The sequence below is a fragment of the Triticum dicoccoides genome, chromosome 4A (genome assembly GCF_002162155.2).
Source record: "Triticum dicoccoides isolate Atlit2015 ecotype Zavitan chromosome 4A, WEW_v2.0, whole genome shotgun sequence".
NCBI classification, from domain to species: domain Eukaryota; kingdom Viridiplantae; phylum Streptophyta; class Magnoliopsida; order Poales; family Poaceae; genus Triticum; species Triticum dicoccoides.
In genome coordinates, this window is record NC_041386.1 from 451,858,820 (window position 1) to 451,878,712 (window position 19,893).

Consider the following 19,893-nt stretch of genomic DNA (forward strand, 5'->3'; position numbering starts at 1 on the left):
CACCTCAAATTAGCCTCCATGCTTGCAAAGGAATGATTAACACCTACGAAAGGATATGTGTGGATGACTTACGTGGGATGACAAGGCAAGATAATCACTTCCTTGTCCTTATTAGCGATCATGAATTTGCTGAGGTACTTGCTCGCATAGTCACGACGCTCTTTGCAAACTGCCAAGAAGCTCTCGTGCATATAGAACGGGCCCGCGACGCAGATATATTTGATGTTCTCGACCCTGATGAAGTGGTTCAGATACAGCGCATGCATGCAGATGTACTGGAAATCCAGCTTGGTCATGTGTAACATGTCATAGATGTAGTCAAATCACAGGATGAACTTATTCGCGGGCCATCTCTCGATGTACAACCTCCCACCCGGCACCTGAGCTGCGTAAAGCGGGTATCCTGGTTTTTCCGTGACCAGAAGGATTTTCTCTCTGGCCAGCACATCTTCATGGAGTCTCCTTAGATCATTGTTCAATATGTGCTCTAGCGCTTTCGCAGGTAGGATCGGCTGGCCGGCGACATGGAAGCGCTGCGCACCTTCGACAGGTATTCTGTCTACCACCCGGGGCTCCAAAGGCGGCTGGCTGCTCGAAGCAGCTCTGTCTCCTTTAGGGCCTTTCTTGTCCGGTCTCCTCCTTTGCTTCTTGGTGGGTGGCGGTAGTGACCATACCTTCCCTAACCACCACCCCTAGTGTCGTCGGGCTAATCACTGGATGGGCCTCGGGGGGTTGATGGGTACAGGCGGCATCTGGAGGCGTCTCCTGTGAGGATCGCTTGAAGAGAGACTTTTTGCATTCCGCCTTAGGATGTTCCGGCTCCAGCAAATCAGGCAGCATCAAGTCATCATCTCCATGCTCATAGCCTGAGTCTTTGTCATCCTGATCCATCAATCCTCCATCATCATAGGCGGTATTGAAATACTTGTCTGGGTCATCATCATCATCCTCCATGTCATCATCAACATTTGCTTCTTTAACAACGGGGGCTACATCATCTGGCACTAATGGAGGCTCTCCCTCGCGTCGTCCGCTATCACTCGCCACGACAGGTGCAGGTAATGCGGTAGGTGGGGTGGTGTTCATACCTTCTTGAGAAGGTGGCGTTGGCGTGATACTAGGAGCCTCAAGACGAAGAAGAGACTTGGGCCAAGGCAAGAACCAGCTCTTGCATGCGCCAATCATCTTAGGGGTCTCATCGTCATCCACTGGTACCGGAGGAGGCAAATCCTCGAAGCCCACTAAGACACTGACCACATTAACCTTGAAGACGCCATCGGGCATCTCTCGGTTGTGAAACATGCGGTCCTTTGGCTTCACAATTGTTGCCTTTCCCATGGCCAACTTCTGGCCCTTGATGTCGTAGAGCAGGGTGCACGGGGTGTCGTCGGTCTACGAAGGAGACATGTCTGCGATGTCAAACATCCGAAAGGCAACTGAAACAGAAGACTATAGACATGCTGGTGAAAAGGGTATGACGCGTAATTACCATGAGGGCATCGAGCTCAGCCAGCGATGAAGTCCCACCGACCATGCAAGAGACGGAGGTCGGGCTGCTGTGGACAGGAGCGGGGCCTTTCATGGTTGCTTCAGCAAGTGCTGGTGCTCTGGTGTTCACCGAATTGCTCCGGACAAAGCCGGGAAGGGGAAAGTCCTCCGGCCGTGCGTTTGGATTGTTCTTCACGAAATCCCATAGTGCCAGAAGAAAGCTGACCACCGCGTCAGTGACCGCTGCAGAGACGTCCCCGAGCAACTCTTCTTTGGTCTCAGCTTTGGTCTTATCGACCGCAATCTTGACCTTCTTGTTGATGCTCTGCTGAGTGACGACTGAGCATCTCTTCCTTCTTTCCTCTAGCTCCTCGGGATCGCACGTCTTCCACGAGGCGCCATCTCCTACGCCATGCACATGTCCATAGGACGGCGGCTTGTCCACCGGACCTTCTTCAGTATGTTCAGGGCCCTGTTGAATGGGGTGTCCCACTTGGGCCTTGCCGGCGACTATGACGACTCGTCGCTTTCGGCTCCCTTTGTGCTGCTCTTTCTGCAAAAGGAACATGGATGGTTCACTAATGTGACAAAACTTGCAGTCGAATTGATTGGAACATGAATGGTTTACTAATGTGAGCTCACTCTGCAGCCCAAGAGAAAGAAGCCCAAGGCTAAGCCGTTCATGGCCCAGATGCTCGATGAGCCTGCTTCTAAAGAAATTCCTCCTGCAACTCCTGTCAGTCGACTTCAAGAAGTTGGGCGAGAGCTGGAAATTGATGCTGCTCTGCTCTCTGTGGATGCACTTATGGTGGACCCACCTGCTGTTGCTTCGCCTAAGCATGATCATTAGAATGTCCTTGGCGAGTTAATTGCACAGACGTACCACAATTCAGGCATTACATGCAGATTGGTACCACGATTGCTAATTTTTGCGTGTCAGTACCAACATTCGTCCAAATTTTTGCAAATCAGGCTAAAACGCGTATTTATACGTATTGACAGTGTATCTGACAGTTGGGGCCCGGCTGTCAGGTGCCGACGTGGCATATTTTTTGCAAAAAAACCCCTTGCTTTATACATAATCACATAAATACCCGTTATTTTTGCGGGAAAAATGTTAACCGTGAGAGAATTTTTTTTGCTCGGACTTGTTCGAAAGTTTTCAACGAACTGGACAAATAAATAAAGTAAACGAAAAATCGCGCGCGCCAGGTTTCGAACCTGCGACCTGCGGCACGCGGGCGGATCGCGCTAGCCACGAGGCCACAGCGACGCTCCTGTTAAGTTACAGGCGGGTCCTCCTTTATATTATAGTAGCCACGCTGGGCCGGCGGCCGAGCCCAACACTGCTGCGTGCCCTGAATCACTTATTTTTTAATCATAATATTAATATTTTTTTTGCGATTACATATTAGTGCACTAAAACAGTGAACCTTTTATTAAAAAATTGATGTGTTTCTCGAAATGCTAGAATGATTTTACGCAATAAGTTTTTAAAACATCCTGAACATTTTCTCAAATACACATTGTCAAAAAAATTCATCATGTATTAAGAAAATGTTCAACCTATATTACAAAAAAGATCACCGTATATATTAAAAAATGCTCAACCTAAATTACAAAAATATTCATCGTATACATTAAAAAAATGTTCAACCTGAAAGTTCAATATATTAAAAAATGCTCACTGTTTGCAAAGTAAAGTTCATCAAGCATTAAAAAATGATCACTATACGCAGAAAAGGTGCTCAGCGTACATTAAGATAATGTTCATGCAAATTCGAAAACATGTTCATCATGTATTTGAAAACATCATGTATTGAAGCCTATCTAAAAAAATATTTAGTAAGTATGTTAAAAACAGAAGAAGAACGAACCCAGTGAATAAAAGAAGAAAGAAAGAAAAACCTAAAAATAAGCCAAAACCAGAAAAAAAAGCATAATACGATAAATAAATAGAAAAGAAATCCGGGCGAACGAGCCCAGCACACACGTCAGTAAAAGGCGAAACGAAAAAACAATTACAGGCCTTAGTTGGCCCAAGTACCGGCCAGCGTTCGGCTATTGTATAAATAATGTCCTGCCTGGATAGAAACACGAGCATTCCTTTGGCCGGGTGGCTAGCGCGCTACGCCCGCGTGCCGCAGGTCGCAGGTTCGAAACCTGGCGCGCGCGATTTTTCGTTTACTTTATTTATTTGTCCAGTTCATTGAAAACTTTCAAACAAGTCCGAGCAAAAAAAATTCTCTCACGGTTAACATTTTCCCGCAAAAATAACGGGTATTTATGTGATTACGTAGAAAGCAAGGGGGTTTTTTGCAAAAAATATGCCACGTCGGCACCTGACAGACGGGCCCCAACTGTCAGATACACTGTCAATACGTATAAATACGCGTTTTAGCCTGATTTGCAAAAATTTGGACGAATGTTGGTACTGACACGCAAAAATTAGCAATCGTGGTACCAATCTGCATGTGATGCCCGAATTGTGGTACTTCTGTGCAATTAACTCGTCCTTGGCATGTTGGGTTTCGCAAGCCCTTAACTTTGCTTTATCTATATTTTTAGGCAGTACTCAACTTCATGAACTCTTGTGTGTTTTAATGTTGGGTCAGACTAGGCTGTGCTCTTCTGGACATGTGGTATTGTGTGCCATGTGGTTTGTGGACTTTATCTTATGCTATAATGAGTAATATTTGTAGAAACTGGAATATTCTCTGCTGGAATGTAAGAGGTCTGAATTCTGAAGCTAGACAGAGGGCTGTTAGGCAGAAAATTGAGGAAAGCCAATGTTCAATAGCCTGTCTGCAAGAAACAAAATGCTCCTCTTTTGACTCTAGGTCAATCAAATCTTTCTGCCCCAAAAGATTTGACTCTTTTGTTTTCTCTCCTTCTATTGGAGCTTCTGGAGGAATTATTGTGGTCTGGAATTCTTCTATTTTTAGTGGCACTATAATTGAAGTGCAGCAGTTTGTTGTGGTTGTCCAGTTTACTTCCAGACAGAACAATGCAACTTGGACACTTGTTGCTGTTTATGGCCCTTGTCAGGGTGAAGCCAGGGACAATTTTGTTAATTGGTTATACAACCTGACTATACCTCTCAATGAGCACTGTCGTGGTTCTAACTCTGACAGTGATGTAGGGGGGTGAATATGGAGAGGCTAGATCTTAGCTATTGCGAAGTTGTTACACGCGAGGTTTACGAGTTCAGGCCCTTCTCGGAGGAAGTAATAGCCCTACGTCTCAGAGCCCGGAGGCGGTCGACTGGATTATGCGTGTATGGATTACAGGGGTGCGAACCCTTCATATTGAGGAGGGGGGGTGGCTTATATAGAGTTCGCCGGCCCCCTCCTGCCCTCAGTAATGCAGGGTTTAAGGTACATTTAAGGTTGGGCGTTACTGGTAACGCCCCTAATAAAGTGCTATAATGATCATAAAGACTACTTAACAGCCGACTGTTTGCCTGCGGAGTGACTTTAGGTCTCCTGGCAGTCGAGTGGTTGGCTTCATGGTCGAGTGATAGCTTCTTGGTCGAGTGTCTTGAACCCGTCAAGTGGAATACCTTCAAGTCGATTGAAAGGTGACTTCTTCTAGGGATGTCCTTGGGTAGGGCTCTTTGGACGGGTCCGTGCCCCTACCCTAGGTACATAGCTTCATCATTAGCCCCCAAATGGATCGAGGTTAGAGTGGGGAAAGAGTTGGGGATCTTTCCGACTGGTTCTTCGGGCTACACGAGTGCCTCGTTTTGGGCTGATCGTCACGGATGACGTGATCAACCTCTTTCAGTCGCCTTAATCCATTCTAGGCCTTTCGTTGAGTGAATTTCTTTGCTTGTGACATGCCGAGTGTCGGCGCGAGTGAGGTCTTCTGTTTTTGGCAAGTTGTTCTGCGGCCCGCGGATGTCGCGGGATTCGGATTTTGGGAAGCGCGCGGGACGGGAGAAGCCGCAGTAATCGGAAGCAATAAAGCGGAAGTTCCTCGATCTATGCATCGCCTTTTTCGCCACGTACTACGCGCGCGTCTGCTGCGGGATTTGACTGGATAGCCTGGGCCTACCAGCCAGCCACTCGGGAGCGGCCCCTTATAAGTTGCCGACTCGGGGTTTCCAAGCCGTGCGCTCTTGAAAGTGCAACTATCCCTAGGTGGTTTTGGTAATTCATAACAACATATAGCTCATTGAGCTAATGCTATTCCAAGATGATTATTTCAGGAAAGCTCAATGATTGGCATGGCATGGATGTGAAAGTGGAACCCTCAAAATGCTAAGGACAAAGGATTGGCTCAAGCTCAAAAGCTCAAGACTCTTCATTTTATATTTTAGTGATCCAAGATCACATAGAGTCTTTAGGAAAAGCCAATACTATTAAGGAGGGATGAGGTGTTGCTTAATGAGCCTCTTGCTTCATGTGCTTAGTGATATGCTCCAAAACCCTCAACTACTTTCCCATATCCACATATGACCTAAATCGTAAGCCAAACTCGGTCCTACCGATTCTTCCTATCCGGCGCCACCGAGTTTCACTTGTCATTAGCCACTGCCAAACCCTAGCAATTCGGTTCTACCGATAAGGATCTCAGTCTCACCGAGATGGGGTTGCAAACTCTCTGTTTCCCTTTCGTAACTTTTCGGTCTTACCGAAAGAGCGAATCGGTCCCACCGAGATTGCAATGTAAACTTAGTGTTTCCCCTTTGTAACTTTTCGGTCTCACCGAGTTCCACTCGGTCTCACCGAAAGAGCAAATCGGTCCCACCGAGTTTGCCTGACCAACTCTTTGGTTAGCTAATTACCAAATTCGGTCTCACCGAGTTTGTGTAATCGGTCTCACCGAGATTACGTTATGCCCAAACCCTAACCATATCGGTCCTACCGAGTTGCATGTCAGTCCCACCAAAAATCACTAACGGTCACTAGGTTTACATTTTCGGTCCGACCGAGCTTATTGATTCGGTCCCACCGAGATTGGAAAACTGTGTAACGGTTGGATTCTGTGTGGAGGCTATATATACCCCTCCACCTCCTTCTCATTTGATGCGAGAGCCATCAGAACACACACATCATTCCAACTCATATGTTATGAGAGAGAACCACCTACTCATGTGTTGAGACCAAGACATTCCATTCATACCATATGAATCTTGATCTCTAGCCTTCCCAAGTTGCTTTCCACTCAACCCTTCTTTCCACCAAATCCAAATCCTGTGAGAGAGAGTTGAGTGTTGGGGAGACTATCATTTGAAGCACAAGAGCAAGGAGTTCATTACGTACACACCATTTGTTACTTCTTGGAGAGTGGTGTCTCCTAGATTGGCTAGGTGTCACTTGGGATCCTCCGACAAGATTGTGGAGTTGAACAAAGGAGTTTGTAAGGGCAAGGAGATCGCCTACTTCGTGAAGATCTACCGCTAGTGAGGCAAGTCCTGTGTGGGCGATGGCCATGGTGGGATAGACAAGGTTGCTTCTTCGTGGACCCTTTGTGGGTGGTTGCTTCTTCGTGGACCCTTCGTGGGTGGAGCCCTGTGTGGACTCGCGCAACCGTTACCCTTCGTGGGTTGAAGTCTCCATCAACGTGGATGTAGGATAGCACCACCTATCCGAACCACAGGAAAAACATCCGTGTCTCCAATTGCGTTTGAATTCTCCAAACCCTTCCTTTTACATTCTTGCAAGTTGCATGCTTTACTTTCCGCTGCCTATATACTCTTTGCATGCTTGCTTAAATTATGTGATGATTGCTTGACTTGTCCTAAAATAGCTAAAATCTGCCAAGAACTAAAATTGGGAAAAGGTTAAGTTTTTATTTGGTCAAGTAGTCTAATCACCCCCCTCTAGACATACTTTCGATCCTACAAGTGGTATCAGAGCTTTGGTCTCCATTTGCTTGATCTCCATAGCATTTGGTGGTCATAGCCTTGGTTTCACAACCTAGGAGAGTATGGCGTCTAGCGAGGGAAATTATCACCGTAGAGGTCCTTACTTTGATGGTACTAATTTTGCTAGTTGGAAGCATAAAATGAAAATGCATATTCTTGGACATAACCCCGCCGTTTGGGCTATTGTGTGTGTTGGTTTGCAAGGTGACTTCTTTGACGGGAGAGAACCAAACCGTGAAGCTACCGCGGATGAGTTGAAGATGTTGCAATACAATGCTCAAGCTTGTGACATTCTCTTCAACGGATTGTGCCTCGAAGAATTCAACAAAATCAGCCGTCTTGAGAATGCAAAGGAAATTTGGGACACTTTGATTGATATGCACGAAGGTACCGACTCCGTCAAGGAATCCAAGTTGGATGTACTTCAAAGCCAACTTGACAAGTTCAAGATGAAGGATGGTGAAGGTGTTGTTGAGATGTACTCTAGGCTTGCTCTCATCACAAATGAGATTGCTGGCTTAGGAAGTGAAGAGATGACCAATAGATTCATCATCAAGAAGATTCTAAGAGCCTTGGATGGAAAATATGATACCGTGTGCACATTGATCCAAATGATGCCAAATTACAAAGATCTCAAGCCAACGGAGGTGATTGGAAGAATTGTTGCTCATGAGATGTCACTTAAGGATAAAGAGGAACTTCACAACAAATCAAGTGGTGGCTATAAAGCCTCATGTGAAGCCCCTACATCATCAAGTGAGAAACAAGACTTCAATGAAGAATTGAGCTTAATGGTGAGGAACTTCAACAAGTTCTACAAGAGTAGAAGCAAAGATAGAAGCTCCAAGTCAAGGTCCTACAATGACAAAAGATCTTCTAGTCGAGAGCGAAACTGTTACAATTGTGGAAGACCCGGACACTATTCCAATGAGTGTACGGTTCCCTGCAAGAGAAGAGAAGATTCTCCAAAAAGAAGAAGCAAAGGATCACCACCAAGAGAGATAAGGAGTAGAGATGATCGTTATGAACGAAGATACTCACGGAGAAGCAAGTATTCGGAAAGGAAGGAAAAATCATCAAGGAGCTACACAAGACGAAGACATCAAGCTCATGTTGGTGAATGGGTATCCGGCTCCGACTCCGACAGCCACTCTGAGAGAAGTTATCACTCCGACTCCAAAGATACTCAAGATGAAGGTGTTGCCGGTCTAGCACTTGTGTCAACCAACTCCTACGACATATTTGACTCACCAAATGAAGGAATTGGAAGATGCTTCATGGCCAAAGGTCCTAAGGTAACACACCCCGAGTATGTTGATTTCAATAGTGATGAAGATGACTTGTTAGGTGATGATTTGCTTGTTGACAACTCTAGTGATGAATACTATGATTAAACATCAATTAAACATGCTAATCAAGATAAAACGAATGACAATGATAAGGAGAAAATTGAGGCCCTAACTAAAGAGCTAAACACTCTTAAGTTAGCTCATGAAACCATCTTCGAAGATCATCAAGAACTTTTAAGAGCTCATGAGAAATTACGCTTTGAAAAGCTCAATCTTGAGCAAGAGCATGAGTTCTTAAAAGCAATCAATGATGATCTCCGCAAGAAAAGTTCTTCTTACATTGCCAAGCGTTTGCGCTTATCCACTTACATGCCTCAAGTCAAGTCTAACAAGAAAGATTCTTCCTCTAGTAGTAACAATGATCATGCTAAATCAAATATTGTTACTTCTAGTAGCTCTCTTGATTCCACTAATGATTCTCTTAGCCAAGTTACACTTGAGCAAGAAAATAGTTTATTGAAGGGAATTATAGAGAAAGGAGTGTACAAAAGCCTTGCCGGGAGTAAGCAATTCGAGGAAATCATGCGCAAGCAAGGAATGCACCGGAAGAATCAAGGTGTTGGTTTTGAGCGAAAGTTCAATGCCAATGGAGTTGAGTGGGAAGAAGATCAATACCCCAAGACAAAGTTTGTCCCTCAACAAGAGAAGTATACTTCTTTCAAGGGGACACAAGCTCAAGATGATCTTCCACCACAAGACTACAAGCAAAAAGGCTAGGACAAGCTTCAAGAGGAAATTGATGCATTTGAAGAAGCTCCGAAGACCTTAGTCAAGTGGATTCCCAAGACTACTTCAAGCTCCACTTCATCAAGTACGACTACAACTCCAAGGACTCCCATCAAGATGATGTGGATCCAAAAGAAGAAGAACTAGAGAGTTCTTGAGGGTGACTCCGCCAACATACTTCACTCTTATCATTTTGGCAAGAACAAGTGCAATCAACTTCCACATCTTGCACTAGTTCAAGGAGTCACAAACCCTCTTGTTGGTAAGACAAGGGACAAGGTAACCTAAAAGTTTTCATGGACATCATCTTTTGTGTGCATCACTCTATGTCTATGGATATCCTTGTTTGTTCCTTGTGGGACTAACCCATGTAGGTATTGAAAGTGCAATTCACTCAAATGGATGGCTCCAAGAGATCTACATCAACATTGAGCATCCACATCTTCAATATCTACATGAAGTCATCATCGACAAAACCCAAGGTTAGTTCATTCCTCTTAGGGGGGATATCACATCTAGGGGGAGCTTTACTCTAAGACTTGAGCTAAAGCAACTCTAAAGATGTGAACATAACAATGCTTTATGTAAAAGTGGTAACCCCACTTGAGCTTAAACGATGAGTATGACCTATGATCAAGTGATCTCACTTGACTCCTAAGTCAATATACTCATATATAGATGACCTAGTCATCGCAAACTGCTTGATAGATGCTAGAATTGGTTGTGCATGCCTTGTCACATATTTCATTTGCCATCTTATTGTGTGAGCATGCTGGTTGCATATTTTACTCATTCGAGGACATCCACTTGTTGTTTTGATTGTTCGGCTTTATTTCTTTTTGCTAAGTGGATGGACAAGAATGCCTAAGAACCTCCTCTAGCTATCTATGCTTTTCTCGTCTCAAACTCTATTCATGCTGCATCACAAAATTTGATCAAGTCAGATTCGAACCACTCTGTGTGAGGAGCGCTCGGAGTCCCCGATTCGTCATAGACTTAAACTTCCAAAACCTCTTTATGATTCTCGGTCTGACCGATACTCCACTTTCGGTCCTACCGAGATCATTAAGTTGATCTAGGTTTTCGATCTCAGTGCAACCGATTTGAACATTTCGGTCACACCGAGTTTCAGTAACTGCTCGCAGTAATGAATCTCGGTGCCACCGAGTTGTTCCACTCGGTCACACCGACAGGGTCGGGCTATATATAGTCACGGGCAAAATTTGGAAATTTCTCCGAACCCCTTCGCCCGCGTGATAGCCTGCTCTGCCCTCGTGGTCTCCGGATCGTCTTCTCGCCGCCAGCCACCTCCAGTCGCTAGTCTCCGTCGCTGTCAATGGGAATTCTGCCCCGCCGTTGCCGTCGTAGCAAGTCCCCGCCGAACTAGGGTATGGACTTGATCTTTGTGCTACTCCTCAATCTGATTCCTAGCACATTGTGATCATATTGATTCTAGCCACGTTTGATAAACTTCTATCCAGTCAAAACGCCCGTAGATTAGGTTTGATTCGAAAATTCTAGGTTTAGGTTTCCGCCGAAACCATCTCGGACCCACCGAGTTGAAAAACTCGGTCCCACCGATTTGGCTTATGCCATTGCACAAGTGAGACTCGGTCTGACCGAGAATTACTTATCGGTGTGACGGATTTTGGAACTCTGTGAAACCCTAGCAGTCTCGGTGCCACCAAACTATGACTCGGTCCTACCGAGTTCACTAGTTTAGGTTCCAAAACTGCTTCGGTATCACCGAGTTTGAAAATCGGTAGATCCGAGATGATTTCAGTAGGAAACTAAAACTAAGTTTTTGGATCATTCTTTTTGCAAAAATCTCTGCATTTTGTGATGCTCATCCTTTCTACCTCATCTATAATCTATTCACAGGGCCAGGAGTCAGTTTGCAGCATGTCTGATCAAAGTGATAGCCAAAATATGTCAGAGCAGCAAGTGGTGATGAGTGAGGGCACTAGTCCCTCCAGTTCATCTGATGAAGGCAGCAGGAGCACTCCCAGCAATTTGCCAAAGGCTGCCACGAGACAAAGGAAGAAGAGGACTTCAGATTCCGAAGATGAGGACTATGTGGCAGAGGAAGAGGCCACTTCCAAGAGAGTTGAGCCAGCTCAAGGTACTAAGCCAGGTCTGAAAATCAAAAGGCCAGCAGGCAGGCAACCAATGTCAAAGGCCAGAATGTCAACTGAGAAGCCCATAGAGCCAGTTGCAGCTGAGAGCAAGAAAAGAAAGGAAAGGGTGAAGAAGACTGTGGCTAGAGTGCTTGGCAAAGCTTCCATCATGGAAGAGGAGGAAGAAGAAGAAGTAGCTGCACCAGCACCCAAGGCACCCAAGCTAATGGGAGATGCCATAAAATCAGGGGGAGCTGCTTCCAAGGCCAAGCCAGCTCCAAAGCCAAAGCCAAAGAGGAACACAAGAAGCATTCCTGCAGCTGAAAAGAACAAGGCCCCGGTGCCTGAGACTGTTGCTGAAGAAGAGGAAGAAAATGTCCTAAGGAAGCTAAAGCCCAAGATCCCAGACCACAATGATGCTCATCCTGTGGCTGAGGACATGAAGCTCTGGAGAGATTCAGGGCTGAGAAAGTGGAGAGAAGCAGACCCGTATGCTTCAAGGAGAAGGACTGCCGTGGACTATAGGTTTCACACCAAGGAGCAGCAGGATTTTTATGAGACAGTGCTGCTAGATAAGAAGCCCATTGTTTGTGATATGCAATGGGTTGATTGGACATACATCAAGGACAATGAGGAGCACTATCCTGGAGTGCAAGACAACTTCATAACTTGTGGAGTAGCTGACTTTGTTGGGCAGAAGCTCACAAAATGGAACGAGGAACTCATCATGCAGTTCTACTCCATAGCTCACTTTTATCCAGATGGGAGGATCACATGGATGTCTGAGGGTACAAGGTACCAATCCACAGTTGCTGAGTGGGCACAGATCATTAATGCCCCAGAGGAGCAAGATGATGACTTGGATATCTATGCCAAGAAGAAGATGGACCACAACTCAATGTCAAATATGTACAAGGAGATGCCAAATGAAGCACTTGATACCTTCAAGTTTGGCTCAGTACATTACCTTCTGTCAGGGCTCCCGACGATCAATTAGATACTAAGGCACACCTTACTGCCCAAGTCTGGAGATCACAAGATGATCAGAGGCCATGCTATCAACTTGCTACATGTGTTTGATGTGCCTCAGAAGTTCAAGGTGATGAGCCTCATAGTGGAAACAATCAAGAGGACTGCAGCAGACCAGAAGAGGAGCTGCGGATATGCCCCTCAGATTCAGGAGCTCATCAACTCCAAGATGGGCACGGGCATATATTTATTGGACAAGGAACATTTGCCCATCCGTCCAGATTTTGAGAACAATGAAGTTGTGATGACTGAGAACGAGCCATCGTCTGCACAAGCATATGCAAAGAAGGAGAAGGCGAGGAAGGAGAAAGCTGCCAAGATGCCTACTCAAGAGGAGGCATCTGAATACTTCTTGAAGACCAAACAAGAGCAGCTTAGTTACTTGATTGCATCCACGCTGAGGATTGAGCAAAGTCTGGCCACCCTCACTCAGAATCAGCAGAGCCTAGAGAGAATCATGGAACAGAAGTTCTATGACTTGGATGTCAAAGAAACAGAAGTTCAGTCTGCAGTGGAGCAGCTCTAGGAGGACATGCAGGAGAGGAGAGGCAGGACTACTACTCATGCCTTTACCAGAGTACCAAGAGGCCCGAGGTCATCTGCCGTGCCAGTTGCTGACACAAGAGCCACCACCTCAGCACTAGCCACAGCCTCAATTCCACCAGCTCCAGCATCTACTTCAGCTCCAACTCCAGCGTCTACTTCAGCATCTACCGAAGCCTTCGTCCTTGGAGTGATCCGGACTCCACCACCACCAGAAGATCAAGCCTGAGCGTCGATCTAGTGCTATGCATTTTCTAGGAACTTTTTGGTAACTTGTTGCCAAAGGGGGAGAAGATGTATAGATCATAGGCTTCGAGAGAGAGAGAGTGTTGCTTTTCTCTCTTGCTTTATTTGGTGGTTGTTTTTCGAACTTGTTTGCTTTTGAGTGCTTGAGATACTACGTCATTATTTGTGAGACATTGATGATCATGTGTTTGATCATAAGCTACACTTAATGCTTGCTTAATGCTATTATCTTATCTATCTTATGTGATCATTCATTATTCTTCGTGATGAGTGCATGTATTTCATTCTTATCATTTTAAGCGCTCCACCAAGATGTATGTGACATGGAAGAGTAACCAATGACTCTAACTCTTTGTGCATTTGCAGTCCAAAGCAAATTTTAAATATGCACAAATTTAGGGGGAGCTCTTACTTATCACATACTTCTCAAAGCGACGATATATTTCATGCTTATTATCATTTGTCGAAGCTTTGATCTATATGTTGTCATCAATTACCAAAAAGGGGGAGATTGAAAGTGCAACTATCCCTAGGTGGTTTTGGTAATTCATAACAACATATAGCTCATTGAGCTAATGCTATTCCAAGATGATTATTTCAGGAAAGCTCAATGATTGGCATGGCATGGATGTGAAAGTGGAACCCTCAAAATGCTAAGGACAAAGGATTGGCTCAAGCTCAAAAGCTCAAGACTCTTCATTTTATATTTTAGTGATCCAAGATCACATTGAGTCTTTAGGAAAAGTGAATACTATTAAGGAGGGATGAGGTGTTGCTTAATGAGCCTCTTGCTTCATGTGCTTAGTGATATGCTCCAAAACCCTCAACTACTTTCCCATATCCACATATGACCTAAACCCTAAGCCAAACTCGATCCTACCGATTCTTCCTATTCGGCGCCACCGAGTTTCACTTGTCATTAGCCACTGCCAAACCCTAGCAATTCGGTTCTACCGATAAGGATCTCGGTCTCACCGAGATGGGGTTGCAAACTCTCTGTTTCCCTTTCGTAACTTTTCGGTCTTACCGAAAGAGCGAATCGGTCCCACCGAGATTGCAATGTAAACTCAGTGTTTCCCCTTTGTAACTTTTCGGTCTCACTGAGTTCCACTCGGTCTCACCGAAAGAGCAAATCGGTCCCACCGAGTTTGCCTGACCAACTCTCTGGTTAGCTAATTACCAAATTCGGTCTCACTGAGTTTGTGTAATCGGTCTCATCGAGATTACGTTATGCCCAAACCCTAACCATATCGGTCCTACCGAGTTGCATGTCAGTCCCACCGAAAATCACTAACGGTCACTAGGTTTACATTTTCGGTCCGACCGAGCTTATTGATTTGGTCCCACCGAGATTGAAAAACTGTGTAACAGTTGGATTTTGTGTGGAGGCTATATATACCCCTCCACCTCCTTCTCATTTGATGCGAGAGCCATCAGAACACACACATCATTCCAACTCATATGTTCTGAGAGAGAACCACCTACTCATGTGTTGAGACCAAGACATTCCATTCCTACCATATGAATCTTGATCTCTAGCCTTCCCAAGTTGCTTTCCACTCAAACCTTCTTTCCACCAAATCCAAATCCTGTGAGAGAGAGTTGAGTGTTGGGGAGACTATCATTTGAAGCACAAGAGCAAGGAGTTCATTACGTACACACCATTTGTTACTTCTTGGAGAGTGGTGTCTCCTAGATTGGCTAGGTGTCACTTGGGAGCCTCCGACAAGATTGTGGAGTTGAACCAAGGAGTTTGTAAGGGCAAGGAGATCGCCTACTTCGTGAAGATCTACCGCTAGTGAGGCAAGTCCTGTGTGGGCGATGGCCATGGTGGGATAGACAAGGTTGCTTCTTCGTGGACCCTTTGTGGGTGGTTGCTTCTTCGTGGACCCTTCGTGGGTGGAGCCCTGTGTGGACTCGCGCAACCGTTACCCTTGGGTGGAGCCCTGTGTGGACTCGCGCAACCATTACCCTTCGTGGGTTGAAGTCTCCATCAACATGGATGTAGGATGGCACCACCTATCCAAACCACGGGAAAAGCATCCGTGTCTCCAATTGCGTTTGAATTCTCCAAACCCTTCCTTTTACATTCTTGCAAGTTGCATGCTTTACTTTCCGCTGCCTATATACTCTTTGCATGCTTGCTTAAATTGTGTGATGATTGCTTGACTTGTCCTAAAATAGCAAAAATCTGCCAAGAACTAAAATTGGGAAAAGGTTAAGTTTTTATTTGGTCAAGTAGTCTAATCACCCCCTCTAGACATACTTTCGATCCTACAGCTCTCTTATCCTTCCTTCTTCCTCTCTCCCTTCGCCAGTCCTCCCTCTACCTCCGCTCTCACCCTAGCGCCGCGAGCCCGTGTGAGATCTCGCTGGCGACGATGGTGAAGGGCAAGACCACTGCTTTGGAGCGCGTGAAGAAGGCGGCGGCGGCGGGGAAAGGGAAGAGGTCTGCTCGGGGCGGATCCTCCTCCAGGACCGCTCTGCCCAAAGGTTGGATCCAGGGCGACTGGATGCCATCGGTGCTCCGGCAAGAGGATCTCGACGACATGGTCGAGGGGGGAGTCATTCCCCACGAAGCTGCACGTCTTCCGGGGGGAGAGATCGAACCTCAACCCCGCGACGGTGAGTGCGTGCTCCTAGCCACCCACATCGATCGAGGGTTTTCTCTGCCGCCCCATCCTTTCTTCCGGAGTTTCCTGAATTTCTTCGGAGCGCAGCTCCACCACTTCACTCCCAACTCCATTGTCTACCTTGCTGCTTTCATCTCCATGTGTGAGGCTTTCTTGGGTTGTCGACCCCATTGGGGACTCTTCAAACACATCTTTACCTGCCGTCCTCAATCGGTTAAGAAGGCTAAGTCGAGTGACGAGAGGACACAGGTGATTCAGCTGTGCGGGGGCCTGGCGATCCAGATGAGGGGGAAGAGTTGTTTTCCATCTATCACCTTCCCGGAGTCGGTCCGTGGCTGGCAGTCGACCTGGTTCTACTGCAAGGACGAGGCGACCCTAGGACAGTCGACTGGTCTTCCTCTTTTTTCCCTCGACCGAGCCGAGAAGCCTGCCTCTCTGAAAGTCGCGTCGGAGGAAAAGGCCCAAGTCAAGGTGTTGGCAGGTAGAGTGGTTGAGCTTGTTCGCGAGGGTGTGACTGGTATGGACCTGCTGGAGGTCTTCCTTCAAAGGCGCATCCAACCGCTCCAGGCCCGCGACCACCCAATGTGGCTGTATTCGGGTCTTGACGACACCACTCGGGTCCACTCGGAGGAGGTCACCGACGAGATGGTGGAGGGGTGGCTGTCGAGCATCACGGGGAACAAAGACAACCCCCGAGGAGCCAGGAGGGTAATCCCACTCGACAACTCGTATGAGGTGGACCAGGTATGTCTTTGTGCTCCCGACTGATATCTTGTCTTCTGCATTGGTCTTCTTTGAATAAGTCGATTGACTTTCGTCTTGTCTGTTGTTTTCCAGGCGACCACCGAGATGTACTCGACGCCCAACGGGGCACAGGGGTCGACTGAGGAAGGGGAGGCGAGCGGAGGTGAGAGTGGGGACGACCAAGGCGAGTGGGAGTCCAACGGGGAAGGAGAGGGAGACGACGACGTCGACTCCAGCGAAGAGGAGGAGGAGGAGGAGGTCGAGCCCCCTCGCCCAGAGGGGCGGTCCAAGCACGCACACGACCCAGCGCGGGAACGTGGTAAGGCGACTGATTCTGTTGGGCAGTCGTCAAAACGCCCTCGGACCTCTTCTCCTACGCCGATTGGGAAGGTTCCCAAGCACCCACGCACGATGCTGTCCAAGCCGCCCAAGGCTCTGCCCAAGATGAAGATAGCTGTCCCTACCATTTCCGGGTAATAATAAAACTTGCTTTCCTTCGTCGACCATGGACAGATCCTTGGTCGATTCATTGAGCCAACTGACTGACTTTCGAGATTTGCAGCGCTGCTACTTCTGAGGTCTCCGCCAAGGACGGTGACCAAGAGATGGAGGATGCTGTTACCTCCAACCCTGGTACGGTTACTGACGTTCTGCTTTGAGTCGACTGATCATTTATTGCAACTCTGGTCGATTGAACCTTTCCTTTGTAGCCCCTCCTCATGTTATCGACCTCCCGGATGACGATGACAACGGTCCGTTGAGAGTGAGGAGGCACAAGAGGGCGTCGGCTGACAAGACCCCCCAATCCACTCCGGCTTCCGAGGCCGAGGCTCGGGATGGTGGTGACACCACTCAGGCTTCAGTGACCTTCGCCGTTCCTCTGGCGAGTGTGCGGCCCTCATCGTCGACTGCGGATCCGTCTTCGCTTTTTGCCACATACCCCGTCCCTGAGGACCAAGCGGCTGCTGCAAAGGAGGCTATACGCCAGGCGGGGATCATGATGGAGCAAGTGAAGATGGCTCGGGAGGCCAGCCAAGCAGCCTATGATGCGAGTTCGGCTCTTCGGAGCAACGTCCAGGTCAGTCGACTCAACACTTGGTCTGTTATGATATGCTGTTTGGAGAGTCTCTTTTCCGAAGATCTTTGTATCTGTACACCCACTGGGTGTGTCTGCCAATCCTTGGACAAGTGGGGGCACGCTAAGTGCACCCACTGGGTGTAGTCCCCGAGACTACGGTGGACTGCTGGCAGTCGACTGTAGTCTTTACATTGTGTTGCTGTAGTTTTTTTTTCTTTTTTGGTCAAACCAGTGGGGGCACGCTGAGTGCACCCACTGGGTGTAGTCCCCGAGACTACTGTCGAATGTTTTTGATTCGGCTGTGGTCTTAGAAACATCGTCATTGTCCCTTAGTTACTCGAAAGCAACTTATCTTGGACGACTGTCGACTGATTTTGCTTTTACAGAAATCCTGCGAACTCGTAGCTCGCTATACTGAGTTGGAGAAGCAGAATATTCAACTGAACCTTGATCTGGAGCTGGCCAGAACAGAGCTGCAGAAGGTCAGAGACGGCGCCGCAGGTAAGACGACTTTGTCGATTGGTTAGTCTTTGGGCTTGAGTACCCTTTTGTTATTTCCGATTCAATCATCATTTCTTCGCAGAAAAACTGAACGAAGCTCTAGCGAAGAAGGATCAGGACTTGGCTGTTGCCCGTAAGGAGGCTGATGACAAGACCGCTCTGGCCGCACAGAAGCTGGCTTCGGTCGACCACTTAGAAGAAGAGAATACCAAGCTGAAGATCGCTCTGAATGAAGCCAACAGGGAGTGTTCACGTTGGAAGAAGGAGAACCTCACCCTGAGCGAGAAGCTGGAAGGCATCGCTCGCAGGAGGGACGACCTGGAGAGCTACTTGGGGAGCCTCGCCAAGAAGTTGTACCTTAAGCTTGAAGGTGCACATTCAGTTCCGACTGGTTTTTGTGTCGACTCAGTCTATGAAAATTGACTTATCCTTGGATCGTGTATGCAGAGCTTTGCCAGAATTTTGAAGAGGAGACCAGTCGAGTAGAGCCAAGCTTGGACCCCGTTAACTCTCTTGTGAAGGACGAGGCTGCAATGAACGTGCTCCGTCTGGAGTCTCGTACTGCCATCATCGTTGACTATCTGGCTCGGCTGAAAGTGGCGATGTCGCGGATCGACACATCACTCTGGCCTGGGACAACGCTTCAGAACGACCTCGAGTCTCTGATGGCTCGACTTAACGAAGTCCCAGGTCGAGTGGCGGAATGGAAGAAATCTTCTACTAGATGTGGTGCTGATGTCGCTCTGTCTCTGGTCCGCGTCCATTGCAAGGAGGCGCGGGAAGAAAAGCTGGCGGCCATCCAAGTTGCCAATACCAGGAAGCACAGCTTTCAAGACTTCATGGAGACCTTCATCGCTGCTGCCACCCGCATTGCCGACGGGATCGACTTGGATGAGTTCGTCGCCCCTTCCAGTCCTCCTCCCGAGGAGTGAAAAACTTTGAATTTACCTCGGGATGCCGAGTGGATTTGTAACCGTTTAAACTCCGCCGAGCCGAGGGCTCGAGTACTTTGAGGTCTGGGACCTTTCAGGCTTTTTCTGAACTTGATTTCTCGTTGGATATCTTCACGGTTTGATTCGTCGAGTGGAACTTGATCTTCACTCGGAATAATCTTGTATTTGCGACGCAGCTCCGAGGGAGAAGGTAGCGGTCGACTCACATATTGGGTCGAGTCTTGTACTTAGGCGAGCACCGGGCTGTAGCTAAGCCTCCGAGTGAGAGGTTTACTCTCCACTCGGTAGGATTTTTAAACACTTAGGCGAGCACTGGGCTGCAGCTAAGCCCCCGAGTGGGAGGTTTGCTCTCCACTCGGTAGGATTTTTTTTCAAACTTAGGCGAGTGCCGGACTGCAGCTAAGTCTCTAGATGAGAGAACTTAGGCGAGTGCTGGACTGCAGCTAAGCCCCCGAGTGGGAGGATCGCTCTCCACTCGGTAGGATTTTTTCAAACTTAGGCGAGTGCCGGACCGCAGCTAAGTCTCTAAGTGAGGGAACTTAGGTGAGTGCTGGACTGCAGCTAAGCCTCCGAGTGGGAGGATCGCTCTCCACTTGGTAGGATTTTTCAAACTT